The sequence below is a fragment of the Ranitomeya variabilis genome, chromosome 4 (assembly GCF_051348905.1).
Source record: "Ranitomeya variabilis isolate aRanVar5 chromosome 4, aRanVar5.hap1, whole genome shotgun sequence".
Taxonomy (NCBI): domain Eukaryota; kingdom Metazoa; phylum Chordata; class Amphibia; order Anura; family Dendrobatidae; genus Ranitomeya; species Ranitomeya variabilis.
This window is the reverse complement of record NC_135235.1, coordinates 346,385,788-346,410,364: the sequence shown is the minus strand read 5'-3', so window position 1 is coordinate 346,410,364 and position 24,577 is coordinate 346,385,788.

Below are 24,577 nucleotides of genomic sequence, written 5' to 3'. Positions count from 1 at the left end.
CTCCAACATGTGGAAACATGTGCGCAACAGGCACCCGGCGGAGTTAGAAAAACACACTGAAGAGGTAGGCCAACCAACAGCGGCAGCTACCACCTCTTCAGCTCGTGTTGCCTCTTCCTCTAGCTCACACGCAGCTGGTTCGGCTTCCTCCCAGGATCGCCGTGGAAGAACCTCTGGCCCTGTTGTCCAGAGACCCGCTGTAATTCCACCCGCAGCGCCACTTTCCCAGTCATCCACACACTCCCAGCCCAGTCTACAGCCATCGGTAGTACAGGCATGGGAGAAAAGGCGGCCTTTCTCGTCAAACCACCCATGAGCACAGGCTCTGACTGCAGGCATTGCCAAACTTCTGTCACTGGAAATGCTGTCATTCAGGCTGGTGGAGACTGACAGCTTCCGTGACTTGATGTCATTGGCAGTCCCACAGTACAATGTGCCCAGCCGCTTTTACTTCAGCAGGCAAGCCGTCCCTGCCCTGCACAAGCATGTGGAGGGACACATAAAACACGCGCTACTGAACGCCGTCAGTAGCAAGGTCCACCTCACCACCGATGCGTGAACCAGTCAACATGGACAGGGGCGATACCTTTCCCTCACTGCCCATTGGGTTAATGTCGTTGAGCCGGGTACAGACCGTGCGAGTGGCGCAGGACGTGTCCTGCCCACTCCAAGGATTGCAGGAATCCATTCTGTACGCATTGTCTCCTCCTCTTACACCAGTTCCTCAGAATCATCGCTGCAGGAGCCGTCACAGTCCACCTCCACATGGACCCGTGATGAACGTGTACCTGTTACGACCGACATGAGCACAGCCGTGGCCAAACGTCAACAGGCCGTCTTGAAATTAATTTTTTGGGGGAATCGTAGCCACACAGCGCAGGAGCTCTGGAATGCCATCAAGCAGGAGAGCGATGTGTGGTTTGTGGCAGCGAATCTCCAGCCAGGCATGGTAGTGTGTGATAATGGCCGAAATCTGGTGGCAGCTCTGGGCCTCGGCAACCTCACTCACATCCCATGTCTGGCACATGTGCTCAATTTGGTCGTGCAGAGCTTTTTGAGGGACTATCCGGATCTTGATGCACTGCTGCACAAGGTCCGCCTAGAGTGTGCTCACTTGCGGCGTTCCAGCACGGCAAAAGCGCGCATTGCGGCTCTGCAGCGCCGACACCGCCTGCCGGAACATCGCATCATATGTGACCTACCTACCAGGTGGAATTCCACGTTACATATGTTGGAGCGGTTGTGTGAGCAGCAGCAAGCTGTAATGGAGTACCAGCTGCTTCAGGCGCAAAAAAGTCGCAGTCAGCGCCGTACAGACTTCACAACCACAGAGTGGGCCACTATGAATGACGTCTGCCAGGTTTTGCGTCCCTTTGATTATTCCACGCGGATGGCGAGTGCAGATGATGCACTAGTCAGCATGACTGTCCCCCTTATCTGCCTGCTTGAAAAATCACTGCAAGCGCTAAGGGATGATGTTGTGGAAGAGGTGGAGGATGAGGATTCAGCATTTCCATCATCTTCTGGACAGTCAGCGCCACGTGGTTCCTCACAAACGCGTAGGCAGGGGACAGTTTGTGAGGAGGATGAGGAGGAGTCAATGGAGGAGGAAGACATCCGTCCAGAGGAGGGAGTTACAGAATTGTCCAGTACTCAGTGTGTACAGCGAGGGTGGGGTGATGACGAGCGGGCAGAGATCACGCCTCCAGCAGGGGACAGCGTTTCTTGGGCAGTTGGCAGTCTGCAGCACATGGTGGATTACATGCTGCAGTGCCTGAGAAACGACCGCCGCATCGCCCACATTCTCAAAATGTCTGATTATTGGGTGTTCACCCTCCTCGATCCTCGCTACCGGGACAACGTAGAAAGCCTCATCACACCGTTGAACCGGGAGCGAAAAATGCGGGAGTACCAAGACACACTGGTCAATTCCATCATCTTCTCCATTCCAACTGAGAGAAGTGCTGCTAGTGCATTCCAAAGCAGCTCAGTGCGTCCAGGCAGTGGTGGAGGCTCTGCACAAAGAGGGAGCAGAAGCAGAGCCTCTGCCCAAGGCAAGACCAGTATGGCCGAACTGTGGCACAGTTTTCTGTGCCCGCCACAAAAGTCTACACCATCACAGACGGCTCCAGTCAGCAGGAGGCAACGGTTCCGTCAGATGGTGACAGACTACATGTCTTGCCCTCTTGCTGTACTCCCAGACGGCTCTTCCCCTTTCAAGTTTTGGGTCTCAAAGCTGGATACATGGCCAGAGCTAAGCCAGTATGCATTGGAGGTGCTGTCTTGCCCTGCGGCCAGTGTATTATCGGAACGTGTCTTTAGTGCTGCAGGTGGTGTACTAACTGACCGTCGCATGCGACTATCCTCCGATAACATTGACCGGCTTACTTTCCTGAAAATGAACAAGGCCTGGATCTCGCAGGAATTTGCCACTCCTCCTCCTGATTAAATAATTAGGTCACTGTATACGTTATCCAGGTCTCCTGTTGTGTTCATCTTTCTACCACCTGAACTTAAATTCCTGGGCTCCAACACCGCCATTTGAGGCTCAGAAGTGCTGTCTGCACAGTCAAAACATACGACCCAGTGTTATTGGGTTTCAGTAACGTCAGCTGATCCCCAGCTGTGTAGCCGGCAATGTGTCATGCGACCGCCACGCTGACACAACAACTGAAATGTAAGGGAATCTGTCCCCCCCCCAAGGCGTTTGTTACTGAAAGAGCCACCTTGTGCAGCAGTAATGCTGCACAAGGAAAAAGGTAGCTATTTTGGTTTTGCTCCTTGCACACGCAAAACTTAACACTTATAAAATGATAAAATGTGTCCACTGATACCGTAAAACCGTCCCGGAGGTGGGACTTTCCTTCGTAATATGACGCAGCACAGCCGTCATTCCTACCCCCCCCCGGCGCCGCGCCCCGGCTCATCAGCGTTGTTTGATTCCGTCCAGGAGCCTGCGCTGTTATGTTATCCCGTGGCCAGGCACACTTAGCGCTGCCCGTCTTCTGGCATCATTTGGTGTCAGGCTGGCTGCGCCTGTGCGGCCACGCTGGCCGAGAGCCCGCCTCGCAGTGTCTTCTGATTTAATCCCACTGGGGGCCTGGGATCCGTGGACATGCGCAGTGCATATCTGAACCTCCACCTCTCACTCATCTCCCTATGGCTTCTTCAGACTGTTCGGTGTCAGCTGGTCCCTAATAGCATGCCACGGCCGTGACACCGCACAGTCTTAAGAAGCCGTAGGGAGGGGAGTGAGAGGCGAGGATATGCACTGCGCATGGCCATGGATCCCAGGCCCCCAGTGGGATTAAATCAGAAGACACTGCGAGGCGGGCTCTCGGCCAGCGCGGCCGCACAGGCGCAGCCAGCCTGACACCAAATGATGTCAGAAGATGGGCAGCGCTAAGTGTGCCTGGCCACGGGATAACATAACAGCGCAGCCTCCGGGACGGAATCAAACAACGCTGAGGAGCCGGGGCACGGCGGCGGGGGGGTAGGAATTATGGCTGTGCTGCGTCATATTACGAAGGAAAGTCCCACCTCCGGGACGGTTTCACGGCTTCAGGGGACACATTTTATAAGTGTTTAGTTCTGTGTTTGCAAGGAGCATGATGAAAAGAGCCACCTTTTCCTTTTGCATCTTTTGTGCTGCACAAGCTGGCTCTTTCAGCTACAAACGCCTTGGGGGAGGGTTAAAGGTTCCCTTTCGACTTTCTCAGGCTTCGGCCTACATTGTGTTCCTCTGCTTTTCCACCTGCCCCTGGGCTCCAACACCGCCAGTTGCCGTCCAGAAGTGCTGTACGCACAGTCAACAGTCGCTCCACTGTTATTGGGGTTCAGTAACGTCAGCTGTTCCCCTGCTGTGTGTGTGGCAATCCCACCTACCTCCTCCAACCTCCTCCTCCTCCACCTGTCCCTGGGCTCCAACACCGCCAGTTGCCGTCCAGAAGTGCTGTACGCACAGTCAACAGTCGCTCCTCTGTTATTGGGGTTCAGTAACGTCAGCTGTTCCCCTGCTGTGTGTGTGGCAATCCCTCCTACCTCCTCCAACCTCCTCCAACCTCCTCCTCCTCCACCTGCCCCTGGGCTCCAACATCGCCAGTTGCCGTCCAGAAGTGCTGTACGCACAGTCAACAGTCCCTCCTCTGTTATTGGGGTTCAGTAACGTCAGCTGTTCCCCTGCTGTGTGTGTGGCAATCCCTCCTACCTCCTCCAACCTCCTCCTCCTCCACCTGTCCCTGGGCTCCAACACCGCCAGTTGCCGTCCAGAAGTGCTGTACGCACAGTCAACAGTCCCTCCACTGTTATTGGGGTTCAGTAACGTCAGCTGTTCCCCTGCTGTGTGTGTGGCAATCCCTCCTACCTCCTCCAACCTCCTCCAACCTCCTCCTCCTCCACCTGCCCCTGGGCTCCAACACCGCCAGTTGCCGTCCAGAAGTGCTGTACGCACAGTCAACAGTCCCTCCTCTGTTATTGGGGTTCAGTAACGTCAGCTGTTCCCCTGCTGTGTGTGTGGCAATCCCTACTACCTCCTCCAACCTCCTCCTCCTCCACCTGTCCCTGGGCTCCAACACCGCCAGTTGCCATCCAGAAGTGCTGTACGCACAGTCAACAGTCCCTCCACTGTTATTGGGGTTCAGTAACGTCAGCTGTTCCCCTGCTGTGTGTGTGGCAATCCCTCCTACCTCCTCCAACCTCCTCCAACCTCCTCCTCCTCCACCTGCCCCTGGGCTCCAACACCGCCAGTTGCCGTCCAGAAGTGCTGTACGCACAGTCAACAGTCCCTCCTCTGTTATTGGGGTTCAGTAACGTCAGCTGTTCCCCTGCTGTGTGTGTGGCAATCCCTCCTACCTCCTCCAACCTCCTCCTCCTCCACCTGTCCCTGGGCTCCAACACCGCCAGTTGCCGTCCAGAAGTGCTGTACGCACAGTCAACAGTCCCTCCACTGTTATTGGGGTTCAGTAACGTCAGCTGTTCCCCTGCTGTGTGTGTGGCAATCCCTCCTACCTCCTCCAACCTCCTCCAACCTCCTCCTCCTCCACCTGCCCCTGGGCTCCAACACCGCCAGTTGCCGTCCAGAAGTGCTGTACGCACAGTCAACAGTCCCTCCTCTGTTATTGGGGTTCAGTAACGTCAGCTGTTCCCCTGCTGTGTGTGTGGCAATCCCTCCTACCTCCTCCAACCTCCTCCTCCTCCACCTGTCCCTGGGCTCCAACACCGCCAGTTGCCATCCAGAAGTGCTGTACGCACAGTCAACAGTCCCTCCACTGTTATTGGGGTTCAGTAACGTCAGCTGTTCCCCTGCTGTGTGTGTGGCAATCCCTCCTACCTCCTCCAACCTCCTCCAACCTCCTCCTCCTCCACCTGCCCCTGGGCTCCAACACCGCCAGTTGCCGTCCAGAAGTGCTGTACGCACAGTCAACAGTCGCTCCTCTGTTATTGGGGTTCAGTAACGTCAGCTGTTCCCCTGCTGTGTGTGTGGCAATCCCTCCTACCTCCTCCAACCTCCTCCAACCTCCTCCTCCTCCACCTGCCCCTGGGCTCCAACACCGCCAGTTGCCGTCCAGAAGTGCTGTACGCACAGTCAACAGTCCCTCCTCTGTTATTGGGGTTCAGTAACGTCAGCTGTTCCCCTGCTGTGTGTGTGGCAATCCCTCCTACCTCCTCCAACCTCCTCCTCCTCCACCTGTCCCTGGGCTCCAACACCGCCAGTTGCCGTCCAGAAGTGCTGTACGCACAGTCAACAGTCCCTCCACTGTTATTGGGGTTCAGTAACGTCAGCTGTTCCCCTGCTGTGTGTGTGGCAATCCCTCCTACCTCCTCCAACCTCCTCCAACCTCCTCCTCCTCCACCTGCCCCTGGGCTCCAACACCGCCAGTTGCCGTCCAGAAGTGCTGTACGCACAGTCAACAGTCCCTCCTCTGTTATTGGGGTTCAGTAACGTCAGCTGTTCCCCTGCTGTGTGTGTGGCAATCCCTCCTACCTCCTCCAACCTCCTCCTCCTCCACCTGTCCCTGGGCTCCAACACCGCCAGTTGCCATCCAGAAGTGCTGTACGCACAGTCAACAGTCCCTCCACTGTTATTGGGGTTCAGTAACGTCAGCTGTTCCCCTGCTGTGTGTGTGGCAATCCCTCCTACCTCCTCCAACCTCCTCCAACCTCCTCCTCCTCCACCTGCCCCTGGGCTCCAACACCGCCAGTTGCCGTCCAGAAGTGCTGTACGCACAGTCAACAGTCGCTCCTCTGTTATTGGGGTTCAGTAACGTCAGCTGTTCCCCTGCTGTGTGTGTGGCAATCCCTCCTACCTCCTCCAACCTCCTCCAACCTCCTCCTCCTCCACCTGCCCCTGGGCTCCAACACCGCCAGTTGCCGTCCAGAAGTGCTGTACGCACAGTCAACAGTCCCTCCTCTGTTATTGGGGTTCAGTAACGTCAGCTGTTCCCCTGCTGTGTGTGTGGCAATCCCTCCTACCTCCTCCAACCTCCTCCTCCTCCACCTGTCCCTGGGCTCCAACACCGCCAGTTGCCGTCCAGAAGTGCTGTACGCACAGTCAATAGTCCCTCCACTGTTATTGGGGTTCAGTAACGTCAGCTGTTCCCCTGCTGTGTGTGTGGCAATCCCTCCTACCTCCTCCAACCTCCTCCAACCTCCTCCTCCTCCACCTGCCCCTGGGCTCCAACACCGCCAGTTGCCGTCCAGAAGTGCTGTATGCACAGTCAACAGTCCCTCCTCTGTTATTGGGGTTCAGTAACGTCAGCTGTTCCCCTGCTGTGTGTGTGGCAATCCCTCCTACCTCCTCCAACCTCCTCCTCCTCCACCTGCCCCTGGGCTCCAACACCGCCAGTTGCCGTCCAGAAGTGCTGTATGCACAGTCAACAGTCCCTCCACTGTTATTGGGGTTCAGTAACGTCAGCTGTTCCCCTGCTGTGTGTGTGGCAATCCCTCCTACCTCCTCCAACCTCCTCCTCCTCCACCTGCCCCTGGGCTCCAACACCGCCAGTTGCCGTCCAGAAGTGCTGTATGCACAGTCAACAGTCCCTCCACTGTTATTGGGGTTCAGTAACGTCAGCTGTTCCCCTGCTGTGTGTGTGGCAATCCCTCCTACCTCCTCCAACCTCCTCCAACCTCCTCCTCCTCCACCTGCCCCTGGGCTCCAACACCGCCAGTTGCCGTCCAGAAGTGCTGTACGCACAGTCAACAGTCCCTCCTCTGTTATTGGGGTTCAGTAACGTCAGCTGTTCCCCTGCTGTGTGTGTGGCAATCCCTCCTACCTCCTCCAACCTCCTCCTCCTCCACCTGTCCCTGGGCTCCAACACCGCCAGTTGCCGTCCAGAAGTGCTGTACGCACAGTCAACAGTCCCTCCACTGTTATTGGGGTTCAGTAACGTCAGCTGTTCCCCTGCTGTGTGTGTGGCAATCCCTCCTACCTCCTCCAACCTCCTCCAACCTCCTCCTCCTCCACCTGCCCCTGGGCTCCAACACCGCCAGTTGCCGTCCAGAAGTGCTGTACGCACAGTCAACAGTCGCTCCTCTGTTATTGGGGTTCAGTAACGTCAGCTGTTCCCCTGCTGTGTGTGTGGCAATCCCTCCTACCTCCTCCAACCTCCTCCTCCTCCACCTGTCCCTGGGCTCCAACACCGCCAGTTGCCATCCAGAAGTGCTGTACGCACAGTCAACAGTCCCTCCACTGTTATTGGGGTTCAGTAACGTCAGCTGTTCCCCTGCTGTGTGTGTGGCAATCCCTCCTACCTCCTCCAACCTCCTCCAACCTCCTCCTCCTCCACCTGCCCCTGGGCTCCAACACCGCCAGTTGCCGTCCAGAAGTGCTGTACGCACAGTCAACAGTCCCTCCACTGTTATTGGGGTTCAGTAACGTCAGCTGTTCCCCTGCTGTGTGTGTGGCAATCCCTCCTACCTCCTCCAACCTCCTCCTCCTCCACCTGTCCCTGGGCTCCAACACCGCCAGTTGCCGTCCAGAAGTGCTGTACGCACAGTCAACAGTCCCTCCTCTGTTATTGGGGTTCAGTAACGTCAGCTGTTCCCCTGCTGTGTGTGTGGCAATCCCTCCTACCTCCTCCAACCTCCTCCTCCTCCACCTGTCCCTGGGCTCCAACACCGCCAGTTGCCGTCCAGAAGTGCTGTACGCACAGAGCCAAACACCTCGCCAATGTGTTAGTGGGGTTCAGCACCGCCAGCTGTTCCCCTGCTGTGTATACGGCAATGTGTACTGCGACCGCCACGCAGGCACAACAAGTTAAATTTAAGGGAACCTGTCCCCCCCCCCAGGCGTTTGTTACTGAAGGAGCAGCAGTAATGATGCAAAGGGAAAAAGGGCCTCTTTTCGTGGTGCTCCTTGCAGATGCTGAACCTAACACTTATGAAATGTGTCCCCTCACAGCGTTCAACCGTCCGGTAGGTGGAACTTTCCTTTGTCATGTGACGCAGCACAGCCGTAATTTTTACCCCCTTGGCGCCGTGCGCCGCCTCCTCAGCGTTGTTTGAATCTGTCACGGAGCCTGCGCTGTTAGGTGACCCCGTGGCCATGCACACATTTTGCGCTGCCCGTCTTCTGACATCATTTGCTGTCAGGCTGGCTGCGCCTGTGCGGGTGCGCTGTCCGAGATTCAGCCTCGCGGTGTCGTCTAATGTAATCCCACCGCGGGCCTGGTATCCGTGTCCATGCGCAGTGCATATCCTCGCCTCTCACTCCCCTCCCTACGGCTTCTAAAGACTGTTCGGTGTCAGCTGATCCCTAATAGCATGCCACGGCCGTGACACCGCACAGTCTGAAGAAGCCGTAGGGAGGGGAGTGAGAGGCGAGGATATGCACTGCGCATGGACACGGATACCAGGCCCGCGGTGGGATTACATTAGATGACACCGCGAGGCTGAATCTCGGACAGCGCACCCGCACAGGCGCAGCCAGCCTGACAGCAAATGATGTCAGAAGACGGGCAGCACAAAATTTGTGCATGGCCAAAGGGTTACCTAACAGCGCAGGCTCCGGGACAGATTCAAACAACGCTGAGGAGGCGGCGCACGGCGCCAAGGGGGTAAAAATTACGGCTGTGCTGCGTCACATGACAAAGGAAAGTTCCACCTACCGGACGGTTGAACGCTGTGAGGGGACACATTTCATAAGTGTTAGGTTCAGCATCTGCAAGGACCATAATTAAAAGAGCTAAGTTTACCTTTTCCAGCATTAGTGCTGTACACGATGGCTCTTCCAGCTACAAACGCCTGGGGGGGGGGTTAAAGGTTTCCTTTCAACTTGCTCCAGTGCAGGCTTCGGCCTACACTCCGCTCCCCCTGCTCCTCCTGCTGACCCTGGGCTCTAACACCGCCAGTTGGGGCCCAGATGTGCTAGCTGCACAGATAAAAACACCAGCCAATGTGTCAGTGGGGTTCAGCACCGCCAGCTGTTCCCCTGCTGTGCAGCCGGCATCGTGTCCTGCGACCGCCACGCAGACACAAGAACTGAAATTGAAGGGAACCTGTCCCCCCTCCCCCAGGTGTTTCTATGTTTTACAGCCACCTTGTACAGCAGTAATGCTGCATGTGTACAAGGTGGCTCAGAAACGTATTCTCCTTGCACTCGTGGAACTGAACACGTCTAAAATGTGTCCTCTGTGACCATTAAAACGTCCCTCAGGTGTGATTTTACTTTGTATTGACACACGCAACAAGCTCCTTGGTAACGCTGCCCGTCTTCTGGCATCATTGTTTGGCTGGCTGCGCCTCTGTGGCCGCCTTGCCCCACACAACGCCCCTCGGTGTCTTATTTATTTTGACTGCGAGGGTGTGATTGACGGGCATGAACGGTGCATTTCTTCGCCTGTCCCTCATCTCCTTCCGCCTTCTTCGGACTGTGCGGCTTCATGGCCGTGGCATGCGATAAGGGATCAGATGACGCCACATAGTCTGAAGCAGGTGTAAGAACCCAAGCGAGAGGCGAACATATGTACTGCGCCAGGCCACGAAGCCCAGCCCCGCAGTGTTTTAACTATGTCAAGACACTGCGGGGCTGGGATTCATGGGCATCGCGAACCGCACCGGCCGACATCAAATGATGTCAGAGGACGGGCAGCACTAACAGCGCAAGGGCAAGGGATAACACGACAGCGCAGACTCCTGTGCAACAAATAACGATGCTCAGGAGGCCGCGCAAAGCACCAAGGTGGCATTTTTGCCAGCTGTACTGCGTCTCTTTACGAAGGGAACTCACGCCTCAAAATCAGTTTGACTGTGTAAGGGCCTAAATGTTATACGTGTTCCTTTCAGCGTGTGCAAGGAGCGAAATTAAAAGAGCAACCTTTGACTTGTGCAGCACTACTGCTGCATGAACTATGTGGCTCTTCTACTTTGTAACCCCTGAGGGGGGGTTAAAGGTTACCTTTGAAATCGGTTCGATTAGGCTTCGGCCTACACTCTGCTCCCCCTGCAGAGCCCGGGCTCCAACACCGCCAGTTGGGGCCCGGTACTGCTAGCTGCACAGAGAAAAACACCAGCCAATGTGTCAGTGGGGTTCAGCACCGCCAGCTGTTCCCCTGCTGTGCAGCCGGCATCGTGTCCTGCAAAAGCCACGCAGACACAAGAACTGAAATTGAAGGGAACCTGTCCCCCCTCCCCCAGGCGTTTGTACGTTTTAAAGGCCACCTTGTACAGCGGTAATGCTGCATGTGTGCAAGGTGGCTCATAAACGTATTCTCCTCGCACATGTGGAACTGAAAACACGTCTGAAATGTGTCCTCTGTGTGACCATTTAACCGTCCCGGTGGTGTGACTTTCCTTTGTAATGACACGCTGCAACCCCTTGGTAGCGCTGCCCGTCTTCTGGCATCATTGTTTGGCTGGCTGCGCCTCTGCGGCCGCCCTGACCCACACAACGCCCCTCGTTGTCTTATTTATTGGGACTGCGAGGGTGTGATTGATGGGCATGATCAGTGCATCAGTTCGCCTGTCCCTCATCTCCTTCCGCCTTGTTCAGACTGTGCGGCTTCATGGCCGTGGCATGCGATAAGGGACCAGCTGACGCCGCACAGTCTGAAGCGGGTGTAAGGACCCGAGTGTGAGAGGCGAACATATGTGCTGCGCCAGGCCCTGAATCCCATCCCCGCAGTGTTTTAACAATGTTAAGACACTGCGGGGCTGGGATTCATGGTCATCGCGAACCGCACCGGCCAACATTACATGATGCCAGAAGATGGGCAGCGCTAACAGCGCTAGGCCAGGGGATAACACGACAGCGCAGACTCCTGTACAGCAAATAACAACGCTCAGGAGGCTGCACCCAGCACCAAGGTGGGATTCTTGACATCTGTGCTGTGTCTCATTACAAAGGGAACTCGCGCCTCCAACACAGTTTGACTGTATAAAGGGCTAAATGTTATGTGTGTTTCATTCAGCGTGTGCAAGGAGAAAAATGAAAAGAGCAACCTTTGACTTGTGCAGCACTGCTGCTGCATGAACGATGTGGCTCTTCTACTTTGTAACCCCTGAGGGGGGGTTAAAGGTTACCTTTGAAATCGGTTCGATTAGGCTTCGGCCTACACTCTGCTCCCCCTGCAGAGCCCGGGCTCCAACACCGCCAGTTGGGGCCCGGTACTGCTAGCTGCACAGAGAAAAACACCTCGCCAATGTGTCAGTGGGGTTCAGCACCGCCAGCTGTTCCCCTGCTGTGCAGCCGGCATCGTGTCCTGCAAAAGCCACGCAGGCACAACAGACCCAAAAGCTGCCGCCAGTGCAGGCTTCGGCCTACACTCTGCTCCATCTCCTCCTCCTGCTGACCCCGGGCTCTAACACCGCCAGTTGGGGCCCGGTACTGCTAGCTGCACAGAGAAAAACACCAGCCAATGTGTCAGTGGGGTTCAGCACCGCCAGCTGTTCCCCTGCTGTGCAGCCGGCATCGTGTCCTGCAAAAGCCACGCAGACACTTGCTCTTGTACCTTCTGCTCCCCATCCTGGTTCCAGTACCGTCAGCTGGTTCCGGGCAGAGCCTTTGGCTTAGGTGCCTCCCTCTGGGTATCCGAGTTCCACCAACGTCAGGTGGTCCTTGGTAGTGCTTTCAGGCACGGGTACCTCCTGCTTAGTAACCGGGTTCCAGTAACGTCAGCTGGTCCTCGGTAGTTCCATTGGCTCTTGGACCTTCGGCTACCCATCCGGGTTCCAGCACCGTCAGCTGGTTCTCGGCAGTGTCTTTTGCTCTTGTACCTTCTGCTCACCATCCTGGTTCCAGTACCGTCAGCTGGTTCCGGGCAGAGCCTTTGGCTTAGGTGCCTCCCTCTGGGTATCCGAGTTCCACCAACGTCAGGTGGTCCTTGGTAGTGCTTTCAGGCACGGGTACCTCCTGCTTAGTAACCGGGTTCCAGTAACGTCAGCTGGTCCTCGGTAGTTCCATTGGCTCTTGGACCTTCGGGTAGCCATCCGAGTTCCAGTTCCATCAGCTGGTTCTCGGCATTTTCTCAGCCTTCTTGTACCTTCTGCTACATTTCCAAGTTCAAGAGACTAAACACCAGGGCCGGACTGGGACTAAAATTCAGCCCTGGCATTTGAAGTTACACAGGCCCACTTGTCACATGGTGACTGTATAATATCTTTGTACACTTGTAGGCAGGGCCGGTTTTAGGCAAAGTGGGGCCCTAGGCAAAGTTTAAAATGGGGCCCCAAAAGCTAACATATTCCACATCACACAGAAGCCTTTCTGTTGTATTTACGTGCGCTGAGTTCAGGCCGCTAAATGAGTTTGATCGACAATACGGAAGTTGTTCGCTTGTTTCCCGGCCTCTTTCCACCAGCTGAGGAATAATGATGGGACAGAACGATCACTAATAGATCACTAACAGATCACCATACAGTATCATGTTTTCAGCAGCACATCTACAGTTTACACTGGCAATGTGCTGCTGACAACAAGGCTTTTTGTTCCAGCAAAAACAATCTGAATATGCAGCATTTTACTTGTTTAGTAAAATACACCCCATAGTCCTCCATATATTATAATGTGCTCCATAGTCCTCCATATAGTATAATACAGTCCCTACAGTCCTCCATATATTAAAATACACTGCTCAGTCCTCAACATAGTATAATACACTCCTCATAGTCCTCCATATAGCATAATACACTCCTCATAGTGCTCCATATAGTATAATGCACCGACACAGTCATCCATGTAGTACAATTCACTTCCCATAGAATAATGCACCCCATAGTTCTTCATATAGTATAACGTATTCCCCATAGTCCTCGATACAGTATCATGCAGCCCACATATAGTATAATGCAGCCACCCCAGAGTATAATACACCAACCACAGCGTATAATGCAGCCACCCCAGAGTATAATGCAGCCACCCCAGAGTATGTAACCCCCATAGAATATAATACAGCCCACCTCCCCATAATATATAATGTAGCCCCCCATAGAATATAATGCAGCCCCCCATAGTATAGAATATAATATACTCCCCATAGTATATAGCAAAGCCCGCATATTATATAGCACAAACCGCATAGTATACAGCACAGCCTGCATACTATAGCACAGCCCGTGTAGTAGATAACACAGCCCACAGAGCAGTATACAGCACAGACCACACAGTAGTATACAGCACAGCCCACGTAGAAGTATACAGCACAGTCCACACAGTAGTATACAGCACAGCCCACAGAGTAATATATACAGCACAGCCCACAAAGTAATATATACAGCACAGCCCACAAAGTAATATATACAGCACAGCCCACAGAGTAATATATACAGCACAGCCCACAGAGTAATATATACAGCACAGCCCACAGAGTAATATATACAGCACAGCCCACAGAGTAATATATACAGCACAGCCCACGGAGTAATATATACAGCACAGCCCACAGAGTACTATATACAGCACAGCCCACAGAGTACTATATACAGCACAGCCCACAGAGTACTATATACAGCACAGCCCACAGAGAACTATATACAGCACAGCCCACAGAGAACTATATACAGCACAGCCCACAGAGAACTATATACAGCACAGCCCACAGAGAAGTATATACAGCACAGCCCACAGAGAAGTATATACAGCACAGCCCAGAGTACTATATACAGCACAGCCCAGAGTACTATGTAAAGCACAGCCCACAGAGTACTACATACAGCACAGCCCACAGAGTACTATATACAGCACAGCCCACAGAGTACTATATACAGCACAGCCCACAGAGTACTATATACAGCACAGCCCACAGAGTACTATATACAGCACAGCCCACAGAGTACTATATACAGCACAGCCCACAGAGTACTATATACAGCACAGCCCACAGAGTACTATATACAGCACAGCCCACAGAGTACTATATACAGCACAGCCCACAGAGTACTATATACAGCACAGCCCACAGAGTACTATATACAGCACAGCCCACAGAGTACTATATACAGCACAGCCAACAGAGTACTATATACAGCACAGCCAACAGAGTACTATATACAGCACAGCCCACAGAGTACTATATACAGCACAGCCCACAGAGTACTATATACAGCACAGCCCACATAGTACTATATACAGCACAGCCCACAGAGTACTATATACAGCACAGCCCACAGAGTACTATATATAGCACAGCCCACAGAGTACTATATACAGCACAGCCCACAGTGTACTATATATAGCACATAGCACACAGTAGTATACAGCACAGAACACAGCCCACAGAGAACTATATACAGCCCACAGTAGTATACAGCACAGAACACAGCCCACAGAGAACTATATACAGCCCACAGTGGTATACAGCACAGAGCACAGCCCAGAGAACTATATACAGCCCACAGTAGTATACAGCACAGAGCACAGCCCAGAGAACTATATACAGCCCACAGTAGTATACAGCACAGAGCACAGCCCAGAGAACTATATACAGCCCACAGTAGTATACAGCACAGAGCACAGCCCACAGAGAACTATATACAGCCCACAGTGGTATACAGCACAGAGCACAGCCCACAGAGAACTATATACAGCCCACAGTGGTATACAGCACAGAGCACAGCCCAGAGAACTATATACAGCCCACAGTAGTATACAGCACAGAGCACAGCTACAGAGTACTATATATAGCACAGTAGTATACAGCACAGAGCACAGCCACAGAGTACTATATATAGCACAGTAGTATACAGCACAGAGCACAGCCCACAGAGAACTATATACAGCCCACAGTGGTATACAGCACAGAGCACAGCCCACAGAGAACTATATACAGCCCACAGTGGTATACAGCACAGAGCACAGCCCACAGAGAACTATATACAGCCCACAGTGGTATACAGCACAGAGCACAGCCCAGAGAACTATATACAGCCCACAGTAGTATACAGCACAGAGCACAGCTACAGAGTACTATATATAGCACAGTAGTATACAGCACAGAGCACAGCCCACAGAGTACTATATACAGCACAGCCAACAGAGTACTATATACAGCACAGCCAACAGAGTACTATATACAGCACAGCCCACAGAGTACTATATACAGCACAGCCCACAGAGTACTATATACAGCACAGCCCACATAGTACTATATACAGCACAGCCCACAGAGTACTATATACAGCACAGCCCACAGAGTACTATATATAGCACAGCCCACAGAGCAATATATACAGCACAGCCCACAGAGTACTATATACAGCACAGCCCACAGAGTACTATATATAGCACAGCCCACAGAGTACTATATACAGCACAGCCCACAGTGTACTATATATAGCACATAGCACACAGTAGTATACAGCACAGAACACAGCCCACAGAGAACTATATACAGCCCACAGTAGTATACAGCACAGAACACAGCCCACAGAGAACTATATACAGCCCACAGTGGTATACAGCACAGAGCACAGCCCAGAGAACTATATACAGCCCACAGTAGTATACAGCACAGAGCACAGCCCAGAGAACTATATACAGCCCACAGTAGTATACAGCACAGAGCACAGCCCAGAGAACTATATACAGCCCACAGTAGTATACAGCACAGAGCACAGCCCACAGAGAACTATATACAGCCCACAGTGGTATACAGCACAGAGCACAGCCCACAGAGAACTATATACAGCCCACAGTGGTATACAGCACAGAGCACAGCCCAGAGAACTATATACAGCCCACAGTAGTATACAGCACAGAGCACAGCTACAGAGTACTATATATAGCACAGTAGTATACAGCACAGAGCACAGCCACAGAGTACTATATATAGCACAGTAGTATACAGCACAGAGCACAGCCCACAGAGAACTATATACAGCCCACAGTGGTATACAGCACAGAGCACAGCCCACAGAGAACTATATACAGCCCACAGTGGTATACAGCACAGAGCACAGCCCACAGAGAACTATATACAGCCCACAGTGGTATACAGCACAGAGCACAGCCCAGAGAACTATATACAGCCCACAGTAGTATACAGCACAGAGCACAGCTACAGAGTACTATATATAGCACAGTAGTATACAGCACAGAGCACAGCCACAGAGTACTATATATAGCACAGTAGTATACAGCACAGAGCACAGCCCACAGAGAACTATATACAGCCCACAGTGGTATACAGCACAGAGCACAGCCCACAGAGAACTATATACAGCCCACAGTGGTATACAGCACAGAGCACAGCCCAGAGAACTATATACAGCCCACAGTAGTATACAGCACAGAGCACAGCCACAGAGTACTATATACAGCCCACAGTAGTATACAGCACAGAGCACAGCCACAGAGAACTATATACAGCCCACAGCAGTATACAGCACAGAGCACAGCCCACAGAGAACTATATACAGCCCACAGCAGTATACAGCACAGAGCACAGCCCACAGAGAACTATATACAGCCCACAGCAGTATACAGCACAGCCCACAGAGAACTATATACAGCCCACAGCAGTATACAGCACAGAGCACAGCCCACAGAGAACTATATACAGCCCACATCTCTTCTCTTCCTCCCCTCACCTCCTCCGAGAATGGCCCCACAGTCCAGAAAAAAAAAAAACTCTCCTCACCTCTCCTCTTGCCAGCGTTGCTTCCGCCTTCCTGCTCCTGTCTCTGTCTCAGCAGCGTGCAGTCTGCCCGGGACACAGCAGGTGCGCGATGATATGACGTCATCGCGCACCCGCAGTGTCAGAGGCAGAGCAGGGAATGATGGGAGAGGAGCGTCTGTAGACGCTCTCTCCTCCATCATTGCATTCAACTGTACCTAGTTGAATGCGACGGCGGGGGCGGGGGGAGGCTGATCGAGCGGCCCACTACTGGCACCGGCCCTTCTGGCATTTGCCAGAAGTGCCCGATGGCCAGTCCGGCCCTGCTAAACACGATGACCCGGAAGACCACCCCTAAGATGACGACGACACCAGAGACGACAACCACCGTGATGACGACGACCCTGGAGACGATGACCCTGAAGACCACCCCGATGACGACGACCCCGGAGACCACCCCGATGACGACGCCCCGGAGACGACGACCCTGGAGACGACGACGACCTGGAAGACCGAGAAGCAGAAGAACAAGAGGCTGCAGTGAAAGAGCAGAAGGACATTAAGCATAACACTAAATATCAGAGCAAAAAATATTATTTAAATTATAAGCAGAAGAAGACTAAGCAGTGTATGGGGGTGAGTCCGTTCCTCCTCGTGGTGCCCCTGGATAAATCCTGATGCTGCAGGCCAAACTGAACGCGGACAAATGTAACTGTTTTGTGACAGGCAGAACGGAAGGTGTAATCTTCAAACTTTTATAGATAACAACTACGGGAATGCCTGTCACAAATAAGAATATGATGAAGAAGTAGAATATGATGAAGATAATAGTAAAATAAAAAGAATATGAACAATGTCACCCAAAAAATAATAGGTATAAGATGAAGAAGAAGATGAATAAGGTGAAGAAGTTGATGTCAAAGAAGCTGATGATGAGGATAATGAAGAAGAAAGCGTGGGAGAAGTAAAAAAGAAGGTGAAGGGCGTGGAAGTAGTGAAACATCAATATCTGACATAAAAAAAAAAAAATTACATACTCAAATTCTTTCTAACGCCGAACGTCATAAAAAAAACAAAAAAAAACCTGCTATTCTATTACATTGGGCTAAACCTCTGTGCCTTTAATATCTCCGCCACGTCCCCCAATACATCCTACATTATTCTTAGTTGTTTTCCTTCATGTAGAATGAACCTACAAGTTTATAAAGGGTTTATTTTAATTCCGATATTTTCGTCCCATTGACTTGCATTGGGATCGGGTATCGGTATCGGATTGGATCCGATATTTTGACGGTATCGGCCGATACTTTCCGATACCGATACTTTCCGATATCGGAAGGTATCGCTCAACACTATTCGTCAATAAAACTCTCTTCCCCCATGTACATTGACAAGGCAGCTCTTGGCTGAGTGAAAGGGAAGGGGGTTTTTTTTTTAGCCCACAGCTTGCTAGCAAGAGAAACTACTTATATGATATTTCATACAATATCGTGACACCTCCCCCTTTTGGCGTGCGCTACGGCGGCAGAACCTCTCAGTATGCCTCCATGCGCACCTCCATGGGTTCACCCTGGCGGGAGAGTCCATCTGCACTCCCATGCTCCCTGCCAGCTTTGTGTTCAATGGTGAAGTCAAATTGCTGAAGGGCAAGGCTCCAGCGTAGCAACCTGCCGTTGGTTCCACACATGGTGCTTAGCCAGCGCAGAGGGTTGTGGTCGGTCACCACCATGAAGGTGCGACCGTACAAGTAGGGCTGCAAGCGCTGCAGGGCCCAGACTATGGCCAGGCACTCCTTCTCGATGGTGGAGTAGGCCACTTCCCTCGGCAAAAGTTTCCGGCTCAGGTACAACACGGGGTGCTCTTGGTCCTCCGAGTCAACCTGGCTGAGCACAGCACCGAGGCCAAACTCACTGGCATCAGTCTGTACCAAGAACGGTCGACTGCTGTCGACTGCTTTCAACACAGGGGCGTTGCACAGTGCGGTTTTCAACGCCTGGAAGGCCCCCTCACAGCCATCCGTCCAGTTGACGATGTGGGGTAGCTTCTTCCTGGTGAGGTCCGTCAAAGGTTTTGCCAGGCTACTATAGTGCTGCACGAAGCGCCTATAGTATCCTGCAGTGCCCAGGAAGGACATCACCTGTTTCTTGGTCCTGGGAGTGGGCCAGTTCACGATCACGCCCACTTTGTCAGGCTCTGGCTTTAGGGTATTTCCGCCTACCCGGTGCCCCAGGTAGTGGACCTCCCTCATGCCCATCTGGCACTTTCCCGGCTTGATAGTCAGTCCTGCTTGATGAATTCGCCTGAGCACCTCCTCGAGATGCTGCAGGTGTTCATCCCAGGAGGGACTGAAGATGGCAATGTCATCCTGTCTCCAGTCCCTGAAGCAGGAGATTGACCATCCGCTGGAAAGTGGCAGGGGCATTCTTCATGCCAAAGGGCATGACCGTGGACTCGTACAGTCCAAAGGGTATGATAAAGGCAGACTTCTCCTGCGCCTCGGGGCTCAGGGGAATCTGCCAGTATCCGCGACTCAGATCCATTATTGTCAGGTATTTTGCACCAGCTAACTTCTCAAGCAGCTCCTCGATGCGCGGCATTGGGTGCGCGTCACAGGCTGTAATGGCGTTGAGCCCCCTGTAGTCCACGCAGAACCGGGTGGTCCGGTCCTTCTTTGGCACGAGAACTACCGGTGAGGCCCACGCGCTCTTTGACCATCGAATCACCCCCAGCTGTAACATCTCATCGATCTCCTGGTGCATAATCTGCTGCACCTGGTCAGAGATTCGATAGGGTGTTCGCCGTAGTGGGGCGTGATTCCTGGTGTCCACCTCGTGGACGGTTAACTCAGTCCTTCCAAGCCGGTTGGAGAACACGACCCGGAAGGGTTCCAGTGTGGTTTGCAACTGCAACCGCTGTGGTTCATCTAGCGAGGCGCTTACCTCCACGTCCTCAATGGACCCACGGGCCTTGGCTTGGGCCAGCATGTCCAGGAGGGTGTCTTCCTCCCCTTCTCCGGGTGTGCTGCAGACCAGTAGGACGAAAGGTTCACGTTCGTGATGAGCCTTCATCATGTTGACGTGAAAGGCCTTTCGCCTACCCCGAGTGTGGTCAAGTGTGACCACATAGGTGACCGGGTTGAGCTGTTGGTGGACGACGTACGGGCCCTCCCAGGCTGCCTGAAGCTTATCCGTTGGTACAGGAACCAGCACCCACACCTTTTGACCCACGTAGTAGGTCCGCTCCCGGGCGTTCTGGTCGTACCAGTGCTTCTGATCAGCCTGAGCCTGCGTCATGTTGTCATGCACCAACTGCGTCAAGGTCTGCATCTTGTCACGGAAGCGCATGACATACTCCACTATGGACACTTCAGAAGGGTTCGGCTCCTCTTCCCAGGATTCTCTTACCAACCCAAGGGGTCCCCGGACTCGCCTGCCGTACAGGAGCTCGAAGGGGGAAAACCCCGTCGAGGCCTGCGGAACCTCTCGGTAAGCGAATAGCAGGTGTGGGAGGTACCACTCCCAGTCGCGCCCTTGTGTCTCAACCAGCATACGTAGCATCTGTTTGAGGGTACCATTGAAGCGTTGACACAAGCCATTGGTCTGTGGGTGATACGCACTCGATACCAGGTGCTTCACCTGCATTTTCTTACAGAGAGCCTCCATTAGGTGAGACATAAATTGGGTCCCTTGATCAGTAAGCATTTCTCTGGGAAATCCTACCCGTGCAAAGATAACCAACAGGGCATCCGCCACCTTATCTGCCCTAGTTGAAGACAGAGCTACTGCCTCTGGGTACCGGGTAGCGTAGTCTACCACAGTAAGAATAAATCGCTTTCCAGAGCTGCTGGGGACGGCCAGCGGGCCCACAAGGTCCACTGCAATCCTCTGGAAAGGCTCCTCTATCACTGGCAAAGGGATCAGGGGAGCCTTAAGAGCAGGTCCCACCTTCCCCACTCTTTGACAGGTGACACAGGAGCGGCAGTAGTTTGACACATCTGTCCCCATCTTAGGCCAATAGAAGTGTTGAGACAGCCGGGCCTTAGTTTTGCTGATCCCCAAGTGTCCAGCTAGCGGGATCTCATGGGCAATCCGTAACAACTCATCCCGGAATTGCTGCGGGACGACCAGCTGTCTTTCCCTCAACCACTCCTTTTGTGATTCTCCGGGTACTGTCTCCCGGTACAACCTTCCCTGTTCCCAGAACACCTTCTCCTTATCAGTCTCGGAGAATGGCATCCCGGCGAGTTGTCTCAAACTCTCTAGGCTCGCATCTGTGTGCAGAGCGGCCTGAAACTCCTGGCTAGGGGAAGCCAGAAGCGACGTCAGGGTCCCTTCCCCTCGGGAGCCCTCTGGGACCTGCTCTGGGTCCACCTCTGGTTCAGTCATACTGATGACTGAGGAGGGTCCGGAAGGCAAACAGGTATCTGCGTTCCGGGCACTCTGACTGCAGGTGACAGCAGCTACGTAGGCTGTCTCCCCGGGGGTTTCTACAGACGCATCAGCCGATGCTGCTATGGGCTCTACCTCCCCATCCACCCCCATTACCTCAGGAGCATTGCTACTTATGGGCCAGTTACCTTCCTCGGTGGCACTGGTCAATTGCATGGCATCACCTTGCTCACGGTTCCCATGTATCTCCCCATTTCTTGTAGCACCGACACTTGCCCCTGCTATGGGTTCCTCAGCCATCTCACTCCGCAGAGCGACGTGGCTGAGCACTCCTGTACCTATGGACATATCAACTTTCACAGAAACATCATTATCAGATACAGTTGGCACAGGTACAACATTTCCACCATCAATCCTAGGGAAAAAATGGTTATCAGATGCAACATTACAAGATAAAGCATGGTAAGGTAACACATGCGATTTTCCATCATCATCATCAGGGTTAACTTTACCCTCATTAGTAGATTGGGGAGGGGTGTCAATGACGAAGTGTGCCACCAACCTCCCCAAATCAGTCCCCAACAAAACATCAGTGGGCAAATTATCAGACAGCCCCACTTCCTTCACCCCGCTCCCGGCACCCCAATCAATAAAAACCCAGGCCATCGGTAAGGGACAGCTGATGCCCCCAATCCCAGTGACAGTTAGGGTTTTCCCCGGAATGATTTCTTCAGGGGCCGCCAGTTCGGGTTGGAAGAGGGTTCGTTCAGCCCCGGTGTCCTTGAGGCCTGTAGCAACATGACCTCCCACAATGACGTTCTGTACGTTGTCACACCCCCTCCCAACTGCACCACCCACCAAAAGAACTGCTGCATTCGGCCCTGGGGCCTTGGCTGGGGGGTTCTTCTGCTTGGTTGGACAGAAGGTACTGATATGACCAGTCTGTCTGCAGTGATAACACTGGCGAAGTTCGGTGGTAGTTCTGGGGCTGTTGGCCACGGGGACAGGACCTCTGGTGTGTTGGCTGGCAGGGGTACTGGCGTTGGATGCAGGCTTACCCCCTCTCCAGCTGGAGGTGACTGGCTTCCGCACTTCCGATCTACAGTTGGCCTCATAGGCATCGGCAATCTGCGCTGCTTTCGTCACGTCTTTTGGTTCTCTGTCCATCACGAACTGTCGCACCTCAGTTGGGCAAAGATGGCAGAACTGGTCTTTGATCATCAGGTCTCGCAGCTGTGCAAAGGTGGTCACTGACAGTCCTTGGGTCCACTGGTCAAAGTGGGTCCCCAGTCCATGCACCACATCACTGTAACTGTCGTGTGGGCCACGTTGGAGGGTCCGGAACTTCTTACGGTACATCTCGGGTGTAAGCTGGTACTTGGCTATGAGAGCCTGCTTGATGGCCTCATAGTCACCATCTTGTTCTTGAGGGAGGGCAGCAAATGCCTCCAGAGCTTTTCCTCTCAGCCCTGGTGTCAGGTATCGTGCCCATTCTGGTGTAGGCAGCTGGTACTGCCTGCAGGCTTTCTCAAAGGCTCGCAGAAAAGTGTCCAAGTCTCCATCCTTTTCCATAACAGGAAAGTGGTCGGGCCGGGGCTTTGGTGTCTGAGCGCTGCTGGGCTCACGGCTCTGGGCAGTGGAAAGCATTCCCCCCTGCCGGAGCATCTCCAGTTCATGTTCTCGCTGGGCTTGGCGCTCGGCTCGCTGGGCCTGGGCCTCTCGCTCGGCTTGCTGGGCCTCTCGCTCTGCTCTCTCTGCCTCTCGCTCTGCTCTCTCTGCCTCTCGCTGGGCCTCTCGCTCGGCTTGCTCCTGGTATTGCTGGATCAGCTGCAGACGTCTCTCTAGGTCATCTGCGGAGCATTGTTGCAGAGCCAGCTGCAGGCGGAGGTCTGTGCTCCCCTGGTTGCCAGTAGGGCCCGTATTCAGTGGTTGGACCTCTGCTGCAGCACCATGTTCGCTGGTGCTGGCATCTGCGGCCTCTGGGCTCTTTGAGTGGTCTAGAGCGGCTTCCCATTGCACCAGTTCAGCGACCATTTGAGTCTTGGTCTTGTTCTGGGGGTTCAGGCCATGGTACATGCATATCCCAGCAAGAGTGTCCTTCTTCTGCTGGGTGTACCAGGCTTCTCCTTTAGCAGCCATGGTTGCCAAATAAAAGATAGGATAGAAAAACGAAGAGAAGGGAGGGGATAATTACCAGTACACAATTGTCTCAAGTCTAATAAACACTGAGTTCGTTCTACCAAACTTATTTGCGCAGAGTCATCGCAAGAACTTTGTGCAAGTTTTTAGTGAGAGGAATGATTGCTCAAACCGAATCACTAATGCTCTAATATCCCACAGCCTTGCCACCAATTGTCACGATTCACACCGTGACTGTCAAGATCCCTTAGCCGCGGCCAGCAGTTTGTCACGAAATCCACAGGGATTCCTGACCACTGCCACCAATAGGTCACGGATTGGGGTGACTTTAGACCAACAGACGGCTATCACATGTGCAGGGGGCTTATCTTAGTTATCCCTCCACTGTCACAATGTGATAAAAAAAAAAACACACACAAGTTTATTTACCTCTTAGGTTACAGCAGGGGCTTATTTTAGGTATCCCACTGCTCTTCAATATACCATGAACTGCAGGGATTTGTGTATCCCGCTTACAGTTCCACTTAAACCTTGCAGCTCTCTGGCGCCCCCTTACCATCAGGTCAGATTAGGTACTGCACCTGGGTAATTAGTCGCCAGAAAGGCTGCCCGCTTTGTACTGGCTAATGGGCACGCTGCAGCGAGGCGATATAACTACTCCCACTCAGGCCGGAACAATAATTATCAAGCCGCAGTCGCTGAAACAACACCCAAAAGCCTGCACAGTACACGGTATCACTGCCAGCAGCCTCGATTAACGGGTCCGAAGCTAACCCCAAAACAGTAGCGTAATTTCCCTTCGTAAATACCTTTTGTCAATAAAACTCTCTTCCCCCATGTACATTGACAAGGCAGCTCTTGGCTGAGTGAAAGGGAAGGGGGATTTTTTTTTAGCCCACAGCTTGCTAGCAAGAGAAACTACTTATATGATATTTCATACCATATCGTGACACTGTGCGTGGCTGTGCTGAGTGCGGGCAGCTGTGTTGAATGCGGGCAGCTGTG